This window comes from Ovis aries, chromosome 3 (genome assembly GCF_016772045.2).
Source record: "Ovis aries strain OAR_USU_Benz2616 breed Rambouillet chromosome 3, ARS-UI_Ramb_v3.0, whole genome shotgun sequence".
Taxonomy (NCBI): Eukaryota; Metazoa; Chordata; class Mammalia; order Artiodactyla; family Bovidae; genus Ovis; species Ovis aries.
Genome location: NC_056056.1, coordinates 209,030,822 through 209,056,078, shown reverse-complemented (window position 1 = coordinate 209,056,078; position 25,257 = coordinate 209,030,822). Strand labels below are relative to the sequence as shown.

Here is a 25,257-nt window from a genome sequence, read left to right as displayed (position 1 = left end):
TAATGTTGCTGTCCTCTAATTACCTTTAGGTAGGAAGAACTTAATATTGGCAACATTTTTAGAATCTTACTCATAGACTTGTGGGGGTGGGGGGAGGGATGTACAATGCATATCCCCAAGCTGTGGAAAGGACACCTTTTTTTTATTTGTAAAGGTAGAAAAACTTTGCGGCTTATTTTGGGCTATTCAAAAATAGTTAACCCAATGATCTACACTTTTTTGGGTTGTTTCTATCTACTCTTTGCACACTAAACTTTGGTCATTTTGATACCTTTTAGCTATTTAAGAGTACTTTTCTTGTAAGTTGTGGATATTTTAAAAGCCTTTAGTTTAATGTCAACATGTGTTGTGGAGGAAGAAAGTTACCTTTTAGTCGTTTATAGTAAATAAAGTTTTGTTTTTAAGAAAACCAAATGTGATTAACTGTAGCCCAAGCCCTATTCTTCACTGTTTAATTTTAAATCTACCATAGAAATGTTAGTTAATATTGATAAAATTTTAAATTGACACATCACGGTTTAATTTTTTTCTCAGTAGCTTGGAAAATGTCATTTTTGTTCTTTGGGTTTATTCTATGATCTATATAACCAGTTATGTTTTTTTTTTTTTCATAAAGATATATTGACCTCATAGGAGCAAGTATGTTTCAGTAACATAATAGAGTTTACACAAACCTTAAAAGTCAGACTATTGTTAACAGGTAGAATAATTACAGAATAATTTAAGACACTACAATGGGGAGCAAATGACATGAGAAAACTTTTAGTGAGTTATCAGCACATGTTACATTTTCAGTGCTTTTACAAAGAAAAAAGGTGATCTGTTTCATCATAAACATTTGAATTGACTAGTTCTTGCTCTAATGTGGCTTTAATGTCCGGTGTTAATATAAAAGTAAAAGTGTAAAAGTGCCATACATTTTATTCTAGTGGGTGTGATGCACTGAGAAGTCAGTTTCTGTGGTTTTTTCTTTCTTTTTCTTTTTGTTGTTATTATTTTTTTTTTGTCTTGCACATGTAATTTGTACAATCTCTGATTTAGCAGCCCTATGGCAGAAAGTGAAGAAGAGCTAAAGAGCCTCTTGATGAAAGTGAAAGAGAAGAGTTAAAAATGTCGGCTTAAAGCTCAACATTAGAGAACTAAAATCATGGCATCCGATCCCATCACTTCATGGCAAATAGATGGGGGAACAGTGGCTAACTTTATTTTTCTGGGCTCCAAAATCGCCACGGATGGTGATTGCTGCCATGAAATTAAAAGACGCTTGCTCCTTGGAAGGAAAGTTATGACCAAACTAGACAGCATATTAAAAAGCAGAGACATCACTTTGCCAACAGCAGTCTGTCTAGTAAAGGCTATGGTTTTCCAGTGGTCATGTATGGATGGGAGAGTTGGACTATAAAGAAAGCTGAGCGCCAAAGAATTGATGCTTTTGAACTGTGGTGTTGGAGAAGACTCTTGAGAGTTCCTTGGACAGCAAAGAGATCCAACCAGTCCATCCTAAAGGAGATCAGTCCTGGGTGTTGATTGGAGGGACTGATGTTGAAGCTGAAACTCCAATACTTGGGCCACCTGATGCGGAGAGCTGATTCATTTGCAAAGACCCTGATGCTGGGAAAGATTGAGGGCAGGAGGAGAAGGGGACGACAGAGGATGAGGTGGTTGGATGGCATCACCGACACAATGGACATGGGTTTGGGTGGACTCCAGGTATTCATGATGAACGTGGAGGCCCTGGCGTGCTGCGGTTCATGTGGTCGCAAAGAGTCGGACGTGACTGAGCGACTGAAATGAACTGAAGATGATTTAGCAATTTAGAATGTTGTGTGCGTTTTTCTTATTTGGTAATCTTCATTGGGTTCCTTGGGTTGTACTGCAATAATGAGTATTAAATGGTGCATTTTCTGTACACCGTAGGGTTTAGTCTGTGTTTGTATTTTATAACTTGTATAGATTGAGCTGACTGAAATAAGATTTTGCTCCAAGTATTCTAGGATAGAATACAAGATGACGCAAAATTGTGTTTAAAGCTCTTATGCTGTTAAAAAAAAAAATTACGACTGCTTTTTCCATGTTTCTCTTCCCCACCTAGAAGTGATGAGTGCTGGCAATGTGAATGGCATATTGTTAGGACTTTGGTATGTGGTACCAGAGAACACTGATTGGACAGCAATTTTAGTCACTTACCACCATGGACTAGAAGTTAGCTCTTAATTCTTAGTTGTCTTAAAATGCACATGCACTTCTGTATGTAAAAGCAAGATGAATTCAGGTTGTCCTGCTTGCTAATTTAAAATGCTACAGTGTAGCTAAGGATGAACATATTTTCAACCCTTTAATTCTAAAATGTTTGAAGACCAAATAGCTGCTCCTTGAGCAATATTTATCAATGGATTAAGAACTGAAGTTTAAGATTTTGCAGATTTCTCTGTTGGGGTTCTTATACTGGAGTTGTCCTACAGCTTTTTAAGTGTCCCTCTATATTTAGATATGCAAATTTTAAACAGTAATGTTAAAGTGATAAACCTGAGAGTATGTTAAATGTCCTTTTCTGGTTGCCTGCCTACTCTGTTGTGTTCAGATAGTTACACCATAATTAAGCAGCGTTGGGTATCATCAAGGTGCTGAGTTTGGCATAGATAATGCATTTATTTAATCTGTGCCTATCAAAACTTCATGATATTTAAAGACTATTACCACAAATAACCTGTGATGAAACTATTGAGGTATATTAAAAAGTTTTAAATCATCACTGTTACTTGTTGTAGAAAATAATACTGACTTAATCTAGTCTGTAACTTGTTAAAGTTTGATGGCTTGTCTATACTTAATAGGTATGTATATAAAAATTAGAAAATACATATCTACCTGCATATGGTTACTACGTAAGCTTTTCCTTCTCCTATAGAATTTGTAGCTCATCTTTTTTCTTTAATCCTTTCATAACTTGTTGCAACAGTTTGAATTTCTCAAATGTTTGTATTTGGACACATGGCTGAGAATACTTATTTAAACATCATTAGCTGTATATATTTTTAAAGTAGAATAAATAATGGGAAGGGACTTGATATGCAAGTTTATACTAAAATTCCAACTGTGTGAAGATACATTTAAAGATATTACTTTGCTAATAATCTAAACGTTCTTTTTATTAAAGAAGCAGGTGGTCTGGGGTTCACAGCTTTCTTCCTGGTTTGATGATAATCATCTTTGAAAACACAGTGGAGTGAAAAGCAATTTTATTCTTTTAAAGGTTTCCTTAAAATCTCTGTACTATCCATTTTTGCTTCAGTTTGTAAATGTGTAACATTTTTTTGTTAAATAGGACAAAGCAGACCCTATAACTATTGTTTTCAAAAATTAAACAAACTGATATATATAGATATATATAAAGAAATAAAAATGCAGTATGACTGTTTTGCAGAAAGTTTTCACTTTTGTCTCAGGTTCAAAAGATTTTTTTAGCAAAATAAGCCACTCGTTCTGTACAAATAAATAATATTTCTTAGAGAATTATCTAGCTTACTTTCAACATACTAACATTAAAAAAAAAGAGAGGTTTTTGACCAACATTCAGGCTTAAACAGCGCTGGGAAGTCCTGTGACACAGCACATCTGGAATCCCCACTGGGAAAAGGTCCTAGGCAGCCCATCTGTCCATTCCACGGGTGAGGCTTCGGACTGCTGTCTGTGGGCTCCCGCTTACAGTCTCCAGGCTGCAAATGGTATCACCAGCCTGTGAGCAAAACTGCAGCTCTGCTATTACGTTAATTATTATTATTATTTTTTACAATGCTGTTTGCTTTGGTCTGCAAATCTGGGAATGTAGTTAAGTCCCCAGTTGGCTAGATTCTCTCCAGGGGCTCAACAAACTCCGAGATCCGCCCTCTGTCTATCTATGGTGCCTCTCAGCCAGCACTCACAGCAGGCATGGCTGACACAGGAGTAGTCAGGGCGGGGTCAAGCAGGTTAGAAGCAAGGTCTGAGGCCTGCTCTGCTTTGCCTCTGAAGCCTAAACAAGACTATCTATTTAATTTCCCTCACTTATATGTGGGATCTAAAAAAGCCAAACTCATAGAAACAGAGCCTAGGATATTAATTGACAGGAGCTGGCGTTGGGGGAAATGTGGAGATGTTGACAAATGGGTACCGATTTCCAGTTATAAGATGAATAAGTTCTAGGAATCTAATGGACAGCATGGTGACTATAGGTAACAATATGGTATTACATGCTTGAAAGCTGCCGAGAGAGTAGATCTTAAAAGTTATCATAGTAATATTAAAAAATGGTAATTATTGTATTGTATGTGAAAGTTGCTTGGTTGTGTCCAACTCTCTGCAACCCCATGGACTGTAGCCCACCAGGATCCTCTGCCCATGGGATTCTCTAGGCAAGAATAGTGGATGGGTTGCCATTTTCTCCTCCAGGGGATCTTCGTGACCCAGGCATCAAACCTGGGCTCCCACATTACAGGCAGATTCTTTACTGTCTGAGCCACCAGGGACATTTTGCAATATTTATGTATATCAAATTATCATGCTGTACATCTTAAACTTACAAATAGGTCAATTATATGTCTAAAGAACTGGGAAAAAAAGAGTTCCTATTTTGTTTTAGGATGGGGAAATGTTATATTGCATGGGGCAGAAGCTTCTGGGTACTGAGAGGCTGGGTATGGAGGTTTTACTGGGCTAGTCATGCTGCTTAAGAGGGCAGAGGACCCCATGGATTTGGATGGTGACTATTAACATATAGTTAATGATATCAGCTCAGCAATACATGAACCATGAACTTCCAGATATTCAAGCTGGTTTTAGAAAAGGCAGAGGAACCAGAGATCAAATTGCCAACATCTGTTGGATCATTGAAAAAGCAAGAGAGTTCCAGAAAAGCCTCTATTTCTGCTTTATTGACTAAGCCACAGCCTTTGACTGTGTGGAGCAAATAAACTGTGGAAAATTCTGAAAGAGATGGGAATACCAGACCACCTGACCTGCCTCTTGAGAAACCTATATGCAGGAGCAACAGTTAGAACTGGACATGGAACAACAGACTGGTTCCAAATAGGAAAAGGAGGATGTCAAGGCTGTATATTGTCACCCTGCTTATTTAACTTATATGCAGAGTACATTATGAGAAAGGTTGGGCTGGAAGAAGCACAAGCTGGAATCAAGATTGCTGAGAGAAATATCAATAACCTCAGATATGCAGATGACACCACCCTTATGGCAGAAAGTGAAGAGGAACTAAAAAGCCTCTTGATGAAAGTGAAAGAGGAGAGTGAAAAAGTTGGCTTAAAGTTCAACATTCAGAAAACTAAGACCATGGCATCTGGTCTCATCACTTCATGGGAAATAGATGGGGAAACAGTGGAAACAGTGTCAAACTTTATTTTTTTTTGGACTCCAAAATCACTGCAGATGGTGACTGCAGCCATGAAATTCAAAGACACTTACTCCTTGGAAGGAAAGTTATGACCAACCTAGATAGCATATTACAAAGAGACACTACTTTGCCAACAAAGGTCTGTCTAGTCAAAGCTATGGTTTTTCCAGTGGTTGTGAATAGATGTGAGAGTTGGACTGTTAAGAAAGCTGAGCACCAAAGAATTGATGCTTTTGAACTGTGGTGTTGGAGAAGACTCTTGAGAGTCCCTTGGCCTGCAAGGAGATTCAACCCGTCCATTCTAAAGGAGATCAGTCCTGGGTATTCATTGGAAGGACTGATGCTAAAGCTGAAACTCCAATACTTTGGCCACCTCATGCGAAGAGTTGACTTATTGGGAAAGACTCTGATGCTGGGAGGGATTGGGGGCAGGAGGAGAAGCGGATGACAGAGGATGAGGTGGCTGGATGGTATCACCGACTCGATGGACATGAGTTTGAGTGAACTCCGGGAGTTGGCGATGGGCAGGGAGGCCTGGCGTGTTGCAATTCATGGGGTTGCAAAGAGTCAGACATGACTGAGTGACTGAACTGAACTGAATGATATTGTGCTGTGTATTGCAAGTTGCTAAGAGAGTAGATCTCAGAAGTTCTCATCACAAGAAAAAAACTGTAGCTATAGTGTGATGGATGTTAACCACACTGGTGCTAAACATTTTGTAACATATGCATTCAGTAATCCCCACTTGCCTGCAGTTTCCCTTTCTGGTGGTTCAGTTACCACCAGAAAATAGCAAATGGAAAATCCCATAAATAAATAAGTTAATAAGTTGCAAACTGTTCACTGTCCTGAGTAGGATGATGAGATCTTGCACCTTCTTCCTTCCTCCAACCTGATGTATGAATCAACCATATGCAGTTGTAGGTGCTACTCACCATTCATCGCTTAACAACCATCCTCAGTTACCAAATTGACTGTCTGGACATCATCGTGCTTGTGTTTAACTTATGTTACTTAAGGGCTTCCCTGATAGCTCAGTTGGTAAAAAATCCACCTGCACTGCAGGAGATTCTGGTTTGACTCCTGGGTCTGGGAGATCTGCTGGAGAAGGGATAAGTCACCCACTCCAGTGTTCTTGGGCTTCCCTTGTGGCTTAGCTGGAAAAGAATATGCAATGAGGGAGACCTGTGTTCAATACCTGGGTTGGGAAGATAGAAAAGGGAAAGGCTACTCACTCCAGTATTCTGGCCTGGAGAATCTCATGGGCTGTGTAAGTGGATGGAGTCGCAAAGAGTCTGATATGATTGAGCGACTTTCATTTTATGTTACTTATAATGGCCCCACAGCACAAGAATAATGATGCTTGCAATTCAGATATTCTCTTACTGTGCTAATTTGTAAATTAAACTTCATCACACATAGGTATGTATAGGAAAAAGCAGTTTGTAATAGGGTTTGATACTGTCCATGGTGCAGGTATTCTCTGGGGGTCTTGGAATGTATCTTCTGAGAATAAGGGGAGACGGTTGTATATCAAATGATTATGTTGTACACATGAAATGAACATACTATTATATGTTAATTGTAGCTCAATTAAAATAAAAATCAGGGAATAGAGACAATGGCTGAAGGCGCATCTAGGGTCAGAGACCCCGTCTTCATGGGTGAGACAGAATCGTTGAAGTACTGGAAGGTAAAGTGTTGGCCTCCTCCTTAAAGTGTTATGATGGTAAATCTCCTTAGTATGGGGACCAGAGTGGATTGCATCTGGAAAATCTCACCAGAAAATAATTCAGAAATCCTCAGGGCATCAGGAAACGGATTTGGTCCTAAGCCATGCAGCTTCCAGAAAGCTACAGGTTGGATTCCTCACCCTATCCTCCTTCAAACGCCCTCACTTTCTTCCAGTGAAGCACTCTTGGGACAGAGAGAGGTTCTTCACTATTAACCTGTGTTCCAGGGACTAAAGCACTCCATTTCTGTAACACACAGTTTATATTCTTCTTACTTCTCACTTGACACTTTTTCTACCATCCTCTAAATAATCTTGAGCTTCTGGTATTGATGAGGTTTGGTACAGATGCTTCACTGGTTGTATTGTTTACCCAGGCTTCAGCCCATGGTCCTATGGTGGGAGGAGGCAGATTCAGTTTTAGCTGCAGTCTGTCCATATTGACCATACCATTCAGGCATCTGCCTTCCTTCTACTTGAGGAATACCACTTTCTTTAAAACATGTATTTTGTGTGATGTGAGGATTTCCATGGGCGTTCTCTTTCTACAGGAATCATTCTGGTAAATTCATATAAAAGATGGTTCTGGATTTCTAGCTGGATTCTATAATTCACTCTCTTCTGGGTTTCAATATCTTGATTCTTTCTTTGTCCTTGTAGCTCTTTGTCTCTGGAAAGTGATATTTAGCACCCATAATTCTTTGTGCTAAATCTCCCTGACTGTTTCCCCCAAACCCCACAAGTAACTTGCTGCAAAGAGTATGGATGGCATGGTGGCGTATTCTTGGTATTTTTACTGAATGCTTTGGTAAGCTAAGTTGGTTTCTTGTTACTATATATAAATTTTACAGTTTACCAATTTTGGAAAAGTTAGTGGGTTGTCATTTCCTTCTCCAGGGGATCTTCCCAACCCAGGGATCGAACCCAGGTCTCCCACATTGCAGGCAGATGCTTTAACCTCTGAGCCACCAGGGAAGCCCCCATATAGAAAAGCCTTACCAGCCACTCTGTTTCCTAAAATTTGGAAAGTCATGCAAATTCATAGCCAAAAAGAACTGAAACTGGACTTTCCTGGTGGTATAGAGGATTAGAATTTGCCTGCCAATGCAGGTGACACAGGTTCAATCCCTGGTCTGGGGAGATTCCACATGCCGTGGGTAACTGAGCCTGAGTGCCACAACTGCTGAAGCCTGGGCGACCTAGGGCCTCTGCTCTGCAAAGAGAAGCCACCGCAATGAGAAGCCTGCGTACCAGAATGAAGAGTTCTCACTGCAACTAGAGAAAGTGATCACGTAGCAACAAAGACCCAGCACAACCCCAAATAAATAAATTATAAAAAAGGGGATATGAGACTTTAAAACAGGTTATCACTTTTTAAAAAAAGAACCCAAACTTCCTGTATTTGATAATGAACATCTGTGAAATCCAGACGATAGAGCCAGTCAATTAATTAACTAATTAATTGTTAACTTCCCTATAAGGTAGCCTGTCTCTGCAGTCTTACTTGGATGGATGCCTCAAAGCCCTGTTTCCTGGCCCTCTCTCATACTTTGATTTCTTTCCTTCCCTTCTCACAGTTAAGGCTACATCCTGCTACATGACCTGAGTTAATGTAGTGACATGTGTGTATGAGCATTTAATTTCATCTTTAATGACTAATTTCTTTCTGCCTTGGGAAAACAGCAATAAGTTACAGATCAGGGAGGTCCAGACTTCTTGGGCCACTGAGTCTCCTGGGAAAATCCTAGCAATTTGTCGGGACTAATATGTCCTATCTCTGTAGCCTGACCCTCCTGCTCCTCCTCTGACCGCTTGCGCAGAGCAGTTGAGCTGTCTGGGTTCTACGGCATCCTTTGAGATCAGATCCAGAGGGCTCGCCTCTTGTAAAGTGAAAGACTAATGAAGCTGTTTTCATTTTTAAGCAAAAGAACTCTTCCTGCTCATCTTCTTCCTGATGTTGCATAGATGAGGCTGCAGTACTTTTTTAATTGCAGTTTTTCTTCCTGTGATGTTCCTGTGTGGTTTTTACTTGAAAAGTAGCCAAATGACAAATCACATATAAATATCCTGTCTCCTCTATCAGATCTGATAAGACTTAGTAAGAAGCCACATGGCCTCCACCTTCTGGTATATTGCGGTTTGTCTTGTATATCTTTCGAGCCTGAGATTTGCAGAACTGGTTGTTATGTTAGCAACAAGCTGCTTGTTTTTGAACATTAAATTTGCCTTACTAATCGCTGAAATCCTATGTTTTTTAAAAAAGTAATTATTTACTAATTTTTATTTTGGACTGTGCTGGGTCTTTGTTGTTGCACAGGCTTTTCTCAAGGTGCAGTGAGCAGGGCTACTCTCTCACGGGCTTCTTACTGCAGCGGCTTCTCTTGTTGCAGAGCTCGGGCTGTAGGGCTTGCGGGCTTCAGTAGTTGCAGCTCATGGGCTCAGTGGTTACTGCTCACAGGCTCTAGAGCACAGGCTCGGTAGTTGTGGTGCATGGGCTTAGTTGCTCCAAGGCATGAGATCTTTTGATCAGGGATAGAGCCTGCGTCTCCTGTATTGGCAGGTGGATTCTTTACCACTGAGCCACCAGGAAGCCCCTGAAATCTTATATTTTTAAAGTGAAAATAGCAATAACCTATGTGTTGTCCTAAAAATATTTCTTCTTATTTAAGGGAATTCCTTTTAAATGTCTAGCACAGTGCCATTCAGTCATTCAATAGACATTAGTTGTGGTGGTGCTGGTTTAGTCGCTAAGTTGTGTCCAACTCTTGTGATCCTGTAGCCTGTCAGGCTCCTCTGTCCGTGGGATTCTCCAGGCAAGAATACTGGAGTGGGTTGCCATTTCCTTCTCCAGGGGATCTTCCTGATCCGGGAATTGAACCCAGGTCTCCTGCATTGCAGGCAGATGATTTACCAACTGAGCTATGAGGGAAGGCCCCCGACATTAGTTGCTGCTACTGCTGCTAAGTCGCTTCAGTCGTGTCCAAATCTGTGTGACCCCATAGACGGCGGCCCATCAGGCTCCGCCATCCCTGGGATTCTCCAGGCAAGAACACTGGAGTAGTTTGCCATTTCCTTTTCCAATGCATGAAAGTGAAGTCACTGAGTCGTGTCCAACTCTCAGCGACCCCATGGATTGCAGCCTACCAGGCTCCTCCATCCATGGGATTTTCCAGGCAAGAGTACTGGAGTGGGGTGCCATTGCCTTCTAGTTGAGCATCTATTAAATTATAGAGAGCGGCAATACAGAGCCAGTCTCCTCGAAATCTGGTTTGGGAGATTAAGTGGCACATAACAAAATGAGCTAAAAATTTCTGGGGCAGGAAAGAGAGACACTAGAGAGTCATACTCAGACTTTTCATGCCTCCACTTACAAGTGACACAGGTGATGCCACCCCCGTTTCACTGGCCAGAATGAATCACCGAGGACTAGAAAAATAACTATTTGATGAGTATTACTGTCTATGCCACATCCTTCAGTACAGCCCTTGGTAGCAGTGCTGTCAGCTTTTTCATGCCTTAGAGAAGCTTCTGAGGTACAGCTTTGTGCAGAAATTGAATGTGATCTGACCCTCCCCGAATAGGATTTGAAGGCTTTTCTCTGTGATTCCTTTGGTTGGTGTGTCTCTGACTGCTTTGGTAATAATTACCTCGCCGATTCTAGGTTCACACTCCCTGCTGAAATCAATTTTTCAGCAGACATCTTCGCTGTTTAACCTTCCAAGATGGTGTCTGGGAAAAGGGGGTTTCTTACTCTCCAGTGGCAGTGGGGAAGTGTCCTTGCTCTGCATGCTCTCCACTTAGAGTCTGCTTGTCTTTGATTTAGTAGGTTTCATCTGGTCTGGTCTCTGGGCATCTGATGCTGGACCTGTGGAGAAATGAATGAGGTCAATTCAGGGCCAAGCTTTTTGTTAGATGTTGCTGATCATAGAGTATAAAGGGCTGAACAAGGATGATGGGCTGGACCTCAGCCAGCTCATGACCTTGCTCTTTCCTTCATGCCCTTGTGATGAAGTGGTCTTTGGTAAAGGAGCTTTTACTAATCCTGGTACCATCCATGCAAGGAACACAGATGGTAGGGTGGGTCTCCAATAGTTTGGTATAATATTTCAATTATTTCCTTTTAAAGTTATATAAATCATTTTTAAGTCAAAACTATTTTGTAATTTAGTCACTGATTTGTCCTGAGGGAATGTTGCTCACCAAGGATGCCTAATTATTACCTTCCCCAGGAAAGAGACTAACTTAGCATCTTAAACTTCCATTTTCGAATGTGCAAACTGGGAATAATAATACTGCTACATTACAATGTTGTTGTAACATATTGTACTGCCTTCCAGTCCACCAGGCCAGTTAAAGTTGTCTTAAGTCAAAGAACAGAATTCTCTCTGCTCTTTACTTCTGCACTTCTCAGTACAGAAACTGTTGAACGAAATGTTTTTTAAAACAAAATTTTCTTCCTGTTACAGTCATGTGTGGTTTGGATTGAAAATGTGACAAATGGTAAATATATCAACATCCTGCCCTCTTGGCCATATCTGATTAAGACCAGAACACGAGACTTCACGGTCTTCACCTGTCAGTGAGCTCTGGTTTGTCAGCTGTATATTTGGATACACAGATATGTGCTGCATCTATACAGTTTTAGAACTGGCTGTCTCAGCACTGCTCTGAGAATGGAGTTACCTTTGTTTCTGGTTATTGGAATTTACTGCATTCATTGCAGAAATGTCAAAGCTGTATTGAACTGTACATACCATTTAATAGTGTTGAAATGCCATTACAACAAATGATGTAAATTGCATTGTGCTTTTAAGCCCTCACAACAAGTTGAGTTATGTTTTCAAACAATTTTTTCTGATAGGGATGATTTGTGTAAAACACTTCTCAATATCATTCACTCATTTATTCAACAGACATCATTTGGCATTTTAAATTATCCAGGCACTGGGGATATGGGGTTGAATTAGACACAGAACTTTTACCAAGTATATTCCAGCTTATAAGCAAAATGAGCAAGTGCACAACTTAATTCATGACAGTGCACAGATGGCAAGATAGTTTCATGAGCAGTACAATGGTGGCACAGGCTTCCAACATGGCTCAGTGGTGAAGAATCCACCTGTAATACTGGGAAACGTGGGTTTGATCCCTGGATCTGGACGAGCCCCTGGAGGAGGAAATGGCAGCCCACTCCAGTATTCTTGCCTGGAGAATTCCATGGACAGAGGAGCCTGGTGGGCTGCTTTGCAACCCCAGGGACTGTAGCGACTAACGCTTTCACTTTCACTTTTCTGTCTGGGGCAGTTCCTTTAACTTATATTTTGTATCTTCTTTAGGTATGCTTTATAGTACAGCTGGGTTCAGAATCCTACCAAATCAAACCCTCAATATAGAAAGGGGGAAAATGTGAAGTTTAGAAATGCTTCGTCTTTCTAAATTATGTATTTTCTTCTTGGGACTCCAAAATCGTATTTTGGAGGGCTAGAGTTGGATGATGACTCTTACTTTCTCTTTATTTCCTGTAACAATCTCTTTCTCTCCCTGAAACCTCATTTGGTGACTAGCTGAAATGTAATAAAAGGAAAGGGATTTAGCATGTCTAAAAGCCCCTTATAGAGAATGGCATTGAAACATGTATACTATCATGTAAGAAACGAATCGCCAGTCTAGGTTCGATACAGGATACAGGATGCTTGGGGCTGGTGCACTGGGATGACCGAGAGAGATGATATGGGGAGAGAGGTGGGAGGGGGGTTCAGGATTGGGAACTCATGTACACCTGTGGCGGATTCATGTCAATGTATGGCAAAACCAGTACAGTATTGTAAAGTGAAATAAAAAAAAATAATAAAAGCCCCTTATATATACATATTGTGTCTCTGTATTTATGTATCAATATATTCATCTGTCACCATCAATCCATCCTTAAATCTACCTAATCAATTTCTTTAGTATCTATATTTCTATTATAATTTATTTCTTCATAGTTCAAACAATGAAATTCCAATGTCTTCATCAACAGACCATTCTAAGATGTTTAAATATAAAAATAATATTGTGATCATTTAAAAAATACCATGCACTTAGATTTTACTTGACCCTATCTTCCAGGAATTTGTCATTCCCAGCTCTGCCGCCTTGTGGTCTTCCTGTAAACTGCATGCTTACAAAGCGGAACCTGATAGCGTTTGATATTAGCTGAGCAAGGTAATGCTCAAAATCCTTCAAGCTAGGCTTCAACAGTACGTGAACTGAGAACTTCTAAATGTACAAGCTGGATTTAGAAAAGGCAGAGGAACCAGAGGTCAAATTGCCAACATCCATTGGATCATAGAAAAAGCAAGGGAATTTAAAAAAATCTACTTCTGCTTTATTGACAATGCTAAAACCTTTATGTGAATCACAACAAACTGTGGAAAATTTTTAAAAGTGATAGGAATACCAGACCACCTTACTTGTCTCCTGAGAAACCTGTATGCAGGACAAGAAGCAACAGTTAGAATAGGACATGGGATGATGGACTGGTTCCAAATTGGGATAGGAGTACATCAAGGCTGTATATTGTCACCCTGCTTATTTAATATATATACAGAGTACATTATGAGAAATGCCAGGCTGGATGAATCACAAGCTGGAATCAAGATTGCTGGGAGAAATATCAACAACCTCAGATATGCATGATGATACCACTCTAAAGGCAGAAAATGAAGAGGAACTAAAGAGCTTCTTGATGAAAGTGAAAGAGGAGAGTGAAAAAGCTGGCTTAAAACTCAACATTCAAAAAGCTAAGATCATAGTATCTGGTCTCATCACTTCATGGCAAATATATGGGGGAAAAAGTGGAAACAGTGACAGATTTTATTTTCTTGGGCTCCAAAATCATTGTGGATAGTGACTGCAGCCACAAAATTAAAAGATGCTTGCTTCTTTGAAGAAAAGCTATGACAAACCTAGACAGTGTGCTAAAAAGCAGAGACATTATTTTGCTGACAAAGGTCTGTATAGTCAAAGCTATAGTTTTTCCAATAGTCATGTATAGATGTGAGAGTTGGACCTTAAAGAAGGCTGAGCTTTGAAGAACTGATGCTTTTGAACTGTGCTGGAGAAGACTCTTAAGAGTCCCTTGGACAGCAAGGTGATCAAATCAGTCAATCCAAAAGGAGATCAATCCTGAATATTCATTGGAAGGACTGATGCTAAAGAAGCTCCAATACTTTGACACCTGATGTGAACAGCTGACACATTGGAAAAGATCCTAATGCTGGAAAAGACTGAGGGCAGAAGGAGAAGAGGGTGGTAGAGGATGAGGTAGTTGGATAGTATCACTGATTCAATGGACATGAATTTGAGCAAACTCTGGGAGATAGTGAAGGACAGGGAAACCTGGCGTGCTGCAGTTCATGGGGTTGCAAAGAGTTGGACATGACTTAGCTACTGATCAATATCCATGTAAGAATCTGAAACCCTCATGTGTTGGGCAAGTGCACTGATATAGTGAGTGGACTATGATTTGACCTTGGACTTCTGTTGTAAAAGTTAATTTTTAAGTATTCGGAACTCAGAAGGATAGCGCCCACCAAGGACTATGTAGGGAACTATGTAGAGACTATACAGAATGTCTACCTGAGTGGAGGGCCAGCAGTGAGCCCTGGAAAATGTCAGGGGTACAGATTGAAAGGAACCATCAGCACAGATGTCTCCTCTGCCTGGAAAACTCCAACCCTGCCACTCCTGGGAGAGACAGTAACCTGGACCTGGAGTGGAGTGAAAGAGAGAGGTTTATTTTTCCCTTTTCCTTTTTCAAGAAGGTTGAGTGATTCATAGGAGAACATATAGACTTCTGGGTGCTATATGGCAATATGGTAAAAAATGTGATATTTCTGAAAAATAATGAATTCCTATGCTGCAAATATAGTAATTCTTGTTCTGAGTTATCAGTTACCAGTAAATAGTCTGGAATGTGGCAAAAGTTATGTTAAATGATTCTTATGGTAACAGGGCGTGCATGCTAAGTCACTTCAGTTGTGTCCGATTCTATGTGACTCTGTGGACCATAACCCACCAGGCTTCTGTCCATGGGATTCTCCAGGCAAGAATACTGGAGTGGATTTCCATGCCCTCCTCCAGGGAATCTTCCTGACCCAGGGACTGAACCCATGTCTCTTGAGTCTCCTGCACTGGTCGGTGAGTTCTTTACCATTAGATTAATTACATAAAAATGAAGATATGGAATTTTCCTTTCCATCTTCCTTCATATCCTTATTCATTTCTTCCTTTTTCTCTCTGATAATGATTGATAAATTATCACCATTAATGAAGCTAACTATTAATACAGTAAATCCCTTACATATGAACCTTCAAATTGTGAACTTTGGAAGACGTGGACATGCATTCCCATGTCCAACCACGTAAGGTAGTTCACCTGTCTGTTGTACATTGTCAGGCGCGTGCATCCTCTACAAGCGGTTGTGCTTCTGTGTCCTTTATTGTACCTGTGTAGAGTATAGGCTTCCCTGGTGATCAATTGTAAAGAGTCTGCCTGACATCCAGGAGACACATGAGACGAAGTTGCCATCCCTGGGTCGGGAAGGTCGCCTGAAGGGGGAAATGGGACCCACTCCAGTATTCTTGCCTGGAGAATCCCATAGACCAAGGAGCCTGGAGGGCCAAAGTCCATGGAGTCTCGAAAGAGCTGGACATGACTGAGCACACATGTACGTGATCCAGGACCCAGTCTCCAGATCATTCTGAGAAGGAGGGAGAGACCAACAATTTCATCCCCCCAACTTGATGGTTCCCATCTCTCCCTCTCCACACTCACCTGTGAATTCCCATGCTTTTTTCCTGCTGGCCTGATAATTATTCTGGAGTTTCAAGCCTTCTTGGAGTTCTCTGCTTCCACCCAGAGCTCAGTCCCAGGGAATATCAGTGCCTGATTCCACCAGAGATAGTCTACACAGGCCAACCAATCCCACACCCTGACCCTACCAGATCTCATAGTTTGTGGGGATCGGCCAGAATGATCAGGGGAGAGAGAATCACTCATGCTTTTTAATGTGACTTTTCTATGCCACCCTGGTCATGGCACCTGGTTCTCAGGGACCACGGAAGCAGGAGGTCAAAGGACCGTGTTGCTCATACAAGGAGATGTTGAAGATTCAGAAGCTCAGTGGTGTCTGAGCTGCAGAAAGGGGCAGATGCAGCCTCCGATAGTGCCTGAAATGGTGAAAGGTGTTGCTATTGGCTCTCAGGAGGGAGGGTGTAAGGGGTGGTCTATATAGGCCCTGGTCAGCACCCTGATGCCTCCTCACAGGCTGATCCTGCAGCTGGGACTGTGACCTTGAGGACGTGGGCTCAGGATGGCTCTGGGCAGACACCTCTCCCTGCGGGGACTCTGTCCTCCTCCTTGGCACCGTGGTGGGTGGTCAAGGTAAGAGCTGCCCTCTGTCCTGGGTCCACAGCAGGGAGTGGACCCCTCGGTGAAGGGAAAGGTGTCTGGAGTTCTGGAGCCAAGCCTCAGTGTTTTTGACTAAAAAGGAGCCACGGTGACTGTGAATACTGGTCTGTCTCCTGTGTGGGGTCCTCTGGTCATAGTGGCATATTTTACAGAGCAGTGAGGTTTGGTCTGGACTGAGCTGGGTCAGCCTGAGTCCTCTCTGCTGTCTCCCTTCTTCTCAGGGAGCTTCTAGGAGTCCCAGTGGCTCCCAGTGTGTGGAAGGTCCAGCGACTGACCCCAGCGGGGACTCTGGGCTGTTCCCATGCTCCATGTGCCTGGTGTGTGAGCACTGCCCCTGGGTCCCCGTGTTTCCTGTCTATGCTCCTGTGGGCTCTGTGCTTGTGTGCACGCTCGCGCCTGTGTGTGTGTGTGTGTGTGAGAGAGAGTATGTCTATGAGGGTGACTGAAGAGCATGTGAGGGTGAGTGAGGAGTGTGTGAGGGTGAGTGAGGAGTGTGTGAGGGTGAGTGTGTGCGTGTGTGTGTGTGTGTGTGTAAGGGGGGTGGATCCTGTCTGTGTGAGAGGAACGGGGCTGCTGAGCAGGGACTGAGTCCGCGGGTCTGTGAAGCACACAGGGTCCAACAGGGCTGGGGGTCATGGCTGCTGCATGTAACCAGATCAGAGATATTTTGCACCTGCCTGCCTCTCTCTGGCTCCTCTCCCCCATCCCCTGGGCTCTCCTTTGCTTGCTGAAGTGTCTGCCCAGCACTGGGCTCTGTGAGAGCCTCTGCCTGCTGGCCTTGCCTCTCTCCACCAGGTGTCCATTATGGAGCAGAGAAGCCCACAGCCAGGAGAGGGGACCTCTTGTCTGTAGAGATCAGATAACGTGCAGCCCCAGGTGTATAAATTCCCCAGTCCCTGTCCTGGTGCCTGTGACGTTTGCTGATGTGCTGGGGGCCTGGGATGGTCCTTCCCTCTCCCAGGATCTGCTGTGGCTCTGTAGGGAGCTCTTTCTCTCTCGTGCCCTCTCCTGTCCCTCCCTGGAGCTGGTTTCCCTGAGTGAGAGAATGGCAGGGGTCAGGGATGGGGCTGCGGAGAATCTGGTCTCCAGCCTGGAGAAGGTGGCTCTCAGATGTGGGTGCTGGTCTGCTGAGACTCAGTGCTGCCCTGTCTCGTCTCAGAGCTCACTGTTGTCCCCTAGACCTCAGCCTCCAGCCCACAGCTCTCCTCAGGAAGGCCCCTCTCTTCTAGTATCTACTCCTTGAGTGCTGAGCAGATGCTCAACAGTCTCCTTCTGAGGACCTCTGGTGGGCAGAGGTGGGTTTTGGTTCCATGAAGAGGAAGATAATGGATGTTCTGATACAAGCTCCCTGCCTTTCTAGGCAAACTGTTGACCATTTCCTCAGTAGCGTTTTAAGAAGCAAGAGTGTTTCACCAAAGCAAGCACTCTTCATTTTCTTTGAAACAATACCATTTAGAGTTATCCTACTAAAATTTTAGTCTTCATACAACATTGGACTTGCTCCCTTTAATATGATAGTCTTGGCTTTTCTGAGCATCTGATGATTTCTGAGCTGGGCACACAGTATAGAAGTCTATTGAAATTCATGTTGGATGTAGGCATAAAATTATCCTGCAGATGCAATTTATGCCATTAGACACAAAAGCTTAAACCCTCAATATTAAATAATTTGATATTAATATATATTATTTTGTAACCTGTTTCTACAATCAGTAATATATTTTGGACATTTTTCTATATCATTACCTATTCTTTTACACACTAAAATGTTTTATTGCAGAATTTAAAAATACAGGATATAATAGAAATACTATTGAAATTTTTAATTGCCTCCAGTTAATTCATTATATGACTGAAATGCAATATACTCATCTAACCATCTCTATTGGAAACTTAGCTGTTTTCAGTGTTTTTGCCATTATGAAAAAAGTTGCTTTGTACTTCTTTACATTTAAGTAAGGACCATCCATAATTGTTTCTCTTAATAATATACTAAAAGTGGAGTTTTGATTTGCATTTCTCTAATAATGAGCAATGTTGAGCATCTTTTCACGTGTTTATTAGCCATCTGTATATCTTCTTTGGAGAAATGTCTCTTTAAGTCTTCTGCCCACTTTTTGATTCTGTTTTTTTTTTTCTGGTATTGTACTTCATGAGCTGCTTGTATATTTTGGAGATTAGTTCTTTGTCATTGTTTCATTTGCTATTATTTTCTCCCATTCTGAGGCTTGTTTTTTCACCTTGCTTATATTAATAGTTTCCTTCATTGTGCAAAAGCTTTTAAGTTTAATTATGCCCCATTTGCTTATTTTTATTTCCATTACTCTAGGAGGTGTATCATAGAGGATCTTTCTGCGGTTTATGTCAAAGGGTGCTCTGCCTATGTTTTCCTATAAGAGTTTTATAGTTTCTGGCCTTACATTTAGGTCTTTAATCCATTTTGTGTTTATTTTGTGTACGGTGTTAAGAAATATTTTAATTTCAAATTTCCCAGCACCACTTATTGAAGGGACTGTCTTTCTTTATCGTATATTTTTGCCTCCTTTTTCAAAGATAAGGTGCCCATCAGTTCAGTTCAGTTCAGTCACTCAGTCGTGTCCGACTCTTTGTGACCCCATGAATCGCAGCACGCCAGGCCTCCCTGTCCATCACATTTCTCCTGGCAATCTTGATTTTAGCTTGTGTTTCTTCCAGCCCAGTGTTTCTCATGATGTACTCTGCATATAAGTTAAATAAGCAGGGTGACAATATACAGCCTTGACGTCCTCCTTTTCCTATTTGGAACCAGTCTGTTGTTCCATGTCCAGTTGTAACTGTTGCTTCCTGGCCTGCATACAGATTTCTCAAGAGGCAGGTCAGGTGGTCTGGTATTCCCATCTCTTTCAGAATTTTCCACAGTTTATTGTGATCCACACAGTCAAAGGCTTTGGCATAGTCAATAAAGCAGAAATAGATGTTTTTCTGGAACTCTCTTGCTTTTTCCATGATCCAGCGGATGTTGGCAATTTGATCTCTGGTTCCTCTGCCTTTTCTAAAACCAGCTTGAACATCAGGAAGTTCACGGTTCATGTATTGCTGAAGCCTGGCTTGGAGAATTTTGAGCATTACTTTACTAGCATGTGAGATGAGTGCAATGAATATATATATGGAATCTAGAAAGATGATATTGATGAACTTATCTACAGGGCAGCAGTGGAGATGCAGACATAGAGAACAGATTTATGGTCACAGTGGTGGAGAGAGAAGGTGGATGATTTGAGAGAATAACACTGAAACATATACATTACCATATATAAAGTAGGTAGCCAGTGGGAATTTGCTGTATGACACAGGGAACCCAAAGCCGGTGCACTGTGACAATCTAGAGGGGTGGGATGGGGAGGGAGGTGGGAGGAAGGTTTAAGAGGGAAGGGATACATGTATACTTATGGTTGATTCATGTTTATGTATGGCAGAAGCCATTACAATATTGTGACTGTTCAGTTGTTCAGTCCTATCTGATTCTTTGCAATCCCATGGACTGCAGCATGCCAGGCTTCCCTGTCCTTCACTAACTCCCAGAGCTTGCTCAAACTCATGTCCATTGAGTTGGTGATGCCATCCAACCACCTCATCCTGTGTCGTCCCCTTCTCTTTCTTCCTGCATTCAATCTTTTCCAACACCAAGGTCTTTTCCAGTGAGTCGGCTCTTTACATCAGGTGGTCAAAGTACTGGACTTTCAGCTTCAGCATCAGTCCTTCCAATGAATGCTCAGGACTGATTTCTTTTAGGATGGACTGGTTGGATCTCCTTGCAGTTCAAGGAACTCTCAAGTGTCTTCTCCAAAACCAAAGATCAAAAGCATCAATTCTTCGTGTTAGGTAACAGATGACCAGGACACAAAAAGAGTGTCTAACAGGCTTTTAATGATTAGCACTACCGGACGGGGTTCCTGGACCCGAACGAGGCAGGTCGGGGAAGTCTGCGCCCCGACCATGATGGGGGTGGTTTATATACATTCGTTTTGAGGGATGGTCAGGCTAGATCGCTGAAAAAGTTCCGGTTAATGGACGGGGGTTCGGAGAGGTCGCCAGGCTGAGGCGTCGCCGGCTGACAGGTCCTTCTACGTGGCTGGGGTGGGGCGGCTTTGCTGGCGAAGTGTGCTGTCATTGATCCCCGGGATCTGGGAGGCTCCTTCCATTAGGGACTTCCCCCCGCCCGCGGGAGAGAGGAGGGGTGGCCCATCATGGTCCCGGGGTCTGGCCTTACACTTCGGTGTTCAGCTTTCTTTATAGTCCAACTTTCGTATCCATGAAAATGTTAGCTTCCACATAACCTCACCAACTTTGGCTTCTTAGAAAGTTTTAAAATCTTAGCTTGTTTTTATAGCAAACACTCATGTATGTTAACTAATTTAATCCTTTATTTGTGAATTATTTTCTCATGACATTTGTTCTTTTCAACTTGCGATGTTTATCATATTTTCATGACTTATATAGAAGCTCTTGAGACTACTACTATCTACTACAACTACACTACCACCTATACTGCATTCACTTATATGAACTCATTTGAGTGCACAACAATCCTACAAGGAAGAATATACTTTTTATCCCCTGAAATAGATCACTGAGGCAAAGCAAAGTCACTTGCCCAAGGTCAGGCAGTTATAAGAAGTACAGGCAAGACTTGAACCCAAATAGTTTGGATGCATGTCTTTGTCCTTATTGAATTATTCCATTTACAGGCTGAAGATGTTTCTTTCAGTCTATTGTTTCATTTTATCTTTCCCTTGTTTTCAGTTTCATGGGATTTGCTTTTTCTTTTCCTTTTGGCTTGTACTACGTGGCACGTGGAATCTTACTGTCTGAACCAGGGATTAAACCTGCACCCCCTGTAGTGAAAGTGCAGAGTCCTAAGCACTGGATACCAGGTAAGTCCCTCATGGAAGTTTCTAATAATATTAATTGCCTATCGAAATTTCCTGTTGGTTGGCATCACTGACTCAATAGACATGAGTTTGAGCAAGCTCCAGGAGATGATGAAAGGCAGGGAAGCCTGGTGTGCTGCAGTCCATGGGGTCGCAAGAGTCGGATATGACTGAGCAACTGAATAACAACAAAAATTTCCTGTATTTGTTTTTACTTTCAGAGCCTTGTTATGAGAGTTCTTTGCCACATCAAGTTTAAGAAAATTATTTTATCCTTACTCTTATAATTTTGTGAATATATTTAAATATATTTCAATACTAAATAACTGTGTAAGTTATTTTATATATGATGTCAAGTTCTATCTAATTTTATTTTTTTTATATCATACCTGAATGGTTTCCTATTCTTTTCTCACTGATTTTAATGCCACAGAGAAATGCACTAAATCACATCATTTCCGCATGTTCTTTTTGGAATTTATTTAGACTTTCATCCACAAATGTTTATTGATTTAAAAATGGGCTGTGTGCTCAGATGCTCAGTTGTGTCTGACTCTATGACCCCATGGACTGTAGCCTGCCCGGCTCCTCTGTTCATGGGGTTTCCCAGGCAATAATTCTGGAGTTGGGTGCCACTTCCTACTTCAGGGTATCTTCCTGGCCCAGGGATAGAACCTGCATCTCTTACATTTCCTGCATTGGCAGGAGGATTCACTCGTGTGGTATGAACTCCATACCCTTTGCAGTTCCCCAGATGCTGAGGCTCCCATGGTGATGAATGAAGTTCCCTGGCTCATAAAACTTATAGTCTAGTGCAGTTGGGCACCAAAACAAGAATTTATAATAAACTTTGATAACTGCCATCAGTTGGGACATCAGCAGGGTTACTTAATATAGTTGGGAGAAGCAGAGAAGGTGTCCCTAAAGAGGCAAATTTAAATGAAGCTATGCATTCTAGAAATGAGTTATTCATTTAGAATTTATAGTAATGACAGTAAGCCTTTATATATAAACTCATATGCATGAATGTTTAGTATATGTCAATTGTACATAATATAATTTATCTAAATTGCTTATTTCAAGTATTAAAGGCTGAGAAATATATTCCAAGCTCCCATTACCATTATTCCTCTGTCAATTTTCCCTTACATTCACAAAAGTTTTAGTCTATATCCCAGCTTTATTGGGATATAATCACCATGTGATAAGGTATAAGTGTAAGGTGTACGGTGTGATGGTTTGAAATACATATATACATTCTTCAAGGAAGATATACAGGTGGCCAAAAAACAGGTGAAAATATGCTCAACGTCACTGACTATCAGAGAAATGCAAATCAAAACTACAATGAGGTATCACCTCACACTGGTCAGAACCGCCATCATCAAAAATCTACAAACAATAAATGCTGGAAAGAGTGTGGAGAAAAGGGAACTCCCCTACACTGTTGGTGGCAATGTAAATCGGTGCAACCACTATGAAGAACAGTATGGAGATGCCTTTACAAACTGAGAATAGGACTACCAACTGGTCTGGCAGTCCCACTCCTGGTCATGTATCCAGAGAAAACCATAATCTGAGAGTATACACGCACCTTGGTGTTTATTGCAGCACTATTTACAGAGGCCAGACATGGAAGCAAGCTAAATGTCAATCAACAGAGAAATGGATAAAGAAGATGTGATAGTATACAATGGAATATTACTCACTGTAAAAAGAATGAAATAATGCCATTTGCTGCAACATGGGTGTAGGAGATTATCTTACTAAGTGAAGTAAATCAGACAGAGAAAGATGAATATCACATATATACAGTGGCACATTACTCAGCCACAAATAGGAGTGAAATTGGGTCATTTGTAGAGATGTAGATGGATCCAGAGACTGTCATACAGGTGAAGTAAGTCAAAAAGGGAAATGAATATCACGTATTAAAACATATACATGGAATCTAGAAAAATGGAATAGATGATCTTATTTGTAAAACAGAAACAGAGACACAGACATAGCGTGGACACTGGGGTGGGGGGAGAAGGGGCTGGGATGAACTGGGAGATTGGGATCGACATATATACTTCTATTGATACTCTGTATAAAATCGATAACTAATGAGAACCTACTCAGGGAACTCTACTCAGTCCTCTGTGGTGATCTAAATAGGAAGGAAATCCAAAGAAGAAGGGGTATATGTATACATATGGCTGATTCCTTTGCTGTACAGTAGAAACACAACATTGAAAAGCAACTATACTCCCATTAAAATTAATTTTAAAAACATACAAATGAACTTATTTACAAAATAGAAACAGACTTATAGATACCAAAAACAAACTTACAGTTACAAAAGGGGAGACACCAGGAGTAGGTGAGAGACATAAATCAGGAGTCTGGGATTAACACACACACACCCTGCTGCATGTAAGACAGATAACCTGCATGAACCTACTGTATAACACAGGGAGCTCTGATCAGGATTCCATGATAATCTATACAAGAAAAGAATCTAAAAAAGAATGAATATGCATATATATAAACAAATCACTGTGCTGTATACCTGAAACTAGCACAATGTTGTAAATCAACTATATTCTAGTAAAATTAAAATGTTAAAAAAGAATATATATATTATGGAATGATTACCACAATTAAGTTTACTAACACATCTGTCACATCATATAATTATTTTTTCTGTGTGTGTGTTACGAGTACTTTTAAGGTTGACTTTATTAGTAATGATCATGAACACAATCCAATATTATCAGCTAGTCACACGTACATTCCAGCCCCAAAGCTTATTCATGTTATAAGTAGTTTGTACCACTTGATGATCATCATTCATTCCTCCCACCCCCATTCCTGCCTAGGCAACTACCATTTTACCCTCTGTTTCTACGAATTTAGTTTTTTTTAGATTCCACATATAAATGAGGTCAAAGAATGTTTTCCTCATTTCATTTAGCCTCCTGCCCTCCTACGTTAGTTATATGTTGCTTCAGATTATTGCAAAACTTGGCAGCTGAAAGCGGAAAACCTCTAGCATCACATGATTTCTGTGGGCAGGAATTGACATGACTTATCCGGGTCTCTGACACACGATGTCTCACAAGGTGCAATCATCTGAAGTTTCAACCACTCAAACCAACTCACGTGGATGTCAGCAACGTTCAGACCTTGCTGGACTGTTTAACTGAGAGCCTCAGTCCCTTGCTGGCTGTTGGTTAGAGGCCTGCCTCAGGTCCTCGTCATGCAGATTTCTCCATAATTAGGTCATACCATGGCAACTGGCTTCAACAGAGCAAGACAGAGAGCAAGACAGGTAGTAAGGGGGAAACCAGAGTCGTCTTGAATCCTAATCTCTCAAGTGACAGTGTTTTTGTTGTTCAGTCACTAAGTCGTGTCCAACTCTTTGGGATCCCATGGAGTGCAGCCCATCAGGCTCTTCTGTCCATGGAGTTCTCCAGGCAAGAATACTGGAGTGAGTTGCCAATTCCTTCTCCAGGGGATTGCCCCAGATCAGGGATTGAAACCCTATCTCCTACATTGATTGGTACACAGATTTTTTTTTTTTTTAGACATTGAGCTGCCAGGCAAGCCCTTTAAGTAACATAGCTTTTGTCAAATTTCATTCGTTAGACGCATGTTACTAGGTACATTCGAGTGTGGCGATTACACAAGGACGTGAACACAGGTGGCAGGAATACCTGGGACACTGTAGAGCCTGTTCCCCAGCCCTCTGTTTCTGAGCTAGATGAGATGCTCCCTATGGACAGGG

General features: G+C 41.5%; 1 pseudogene; it reads left to right on the top strand.

Moving 5' to 3' along the window:
• Positions 1-7,007: 7,007 nt before the first annotated feature.
• Positions 7,008-25,257, top strand: part of LOC114113827 (antigen WC1.1-like) — a 57,270-nt pseudogene continuing 39,020 nt past the window's right edge.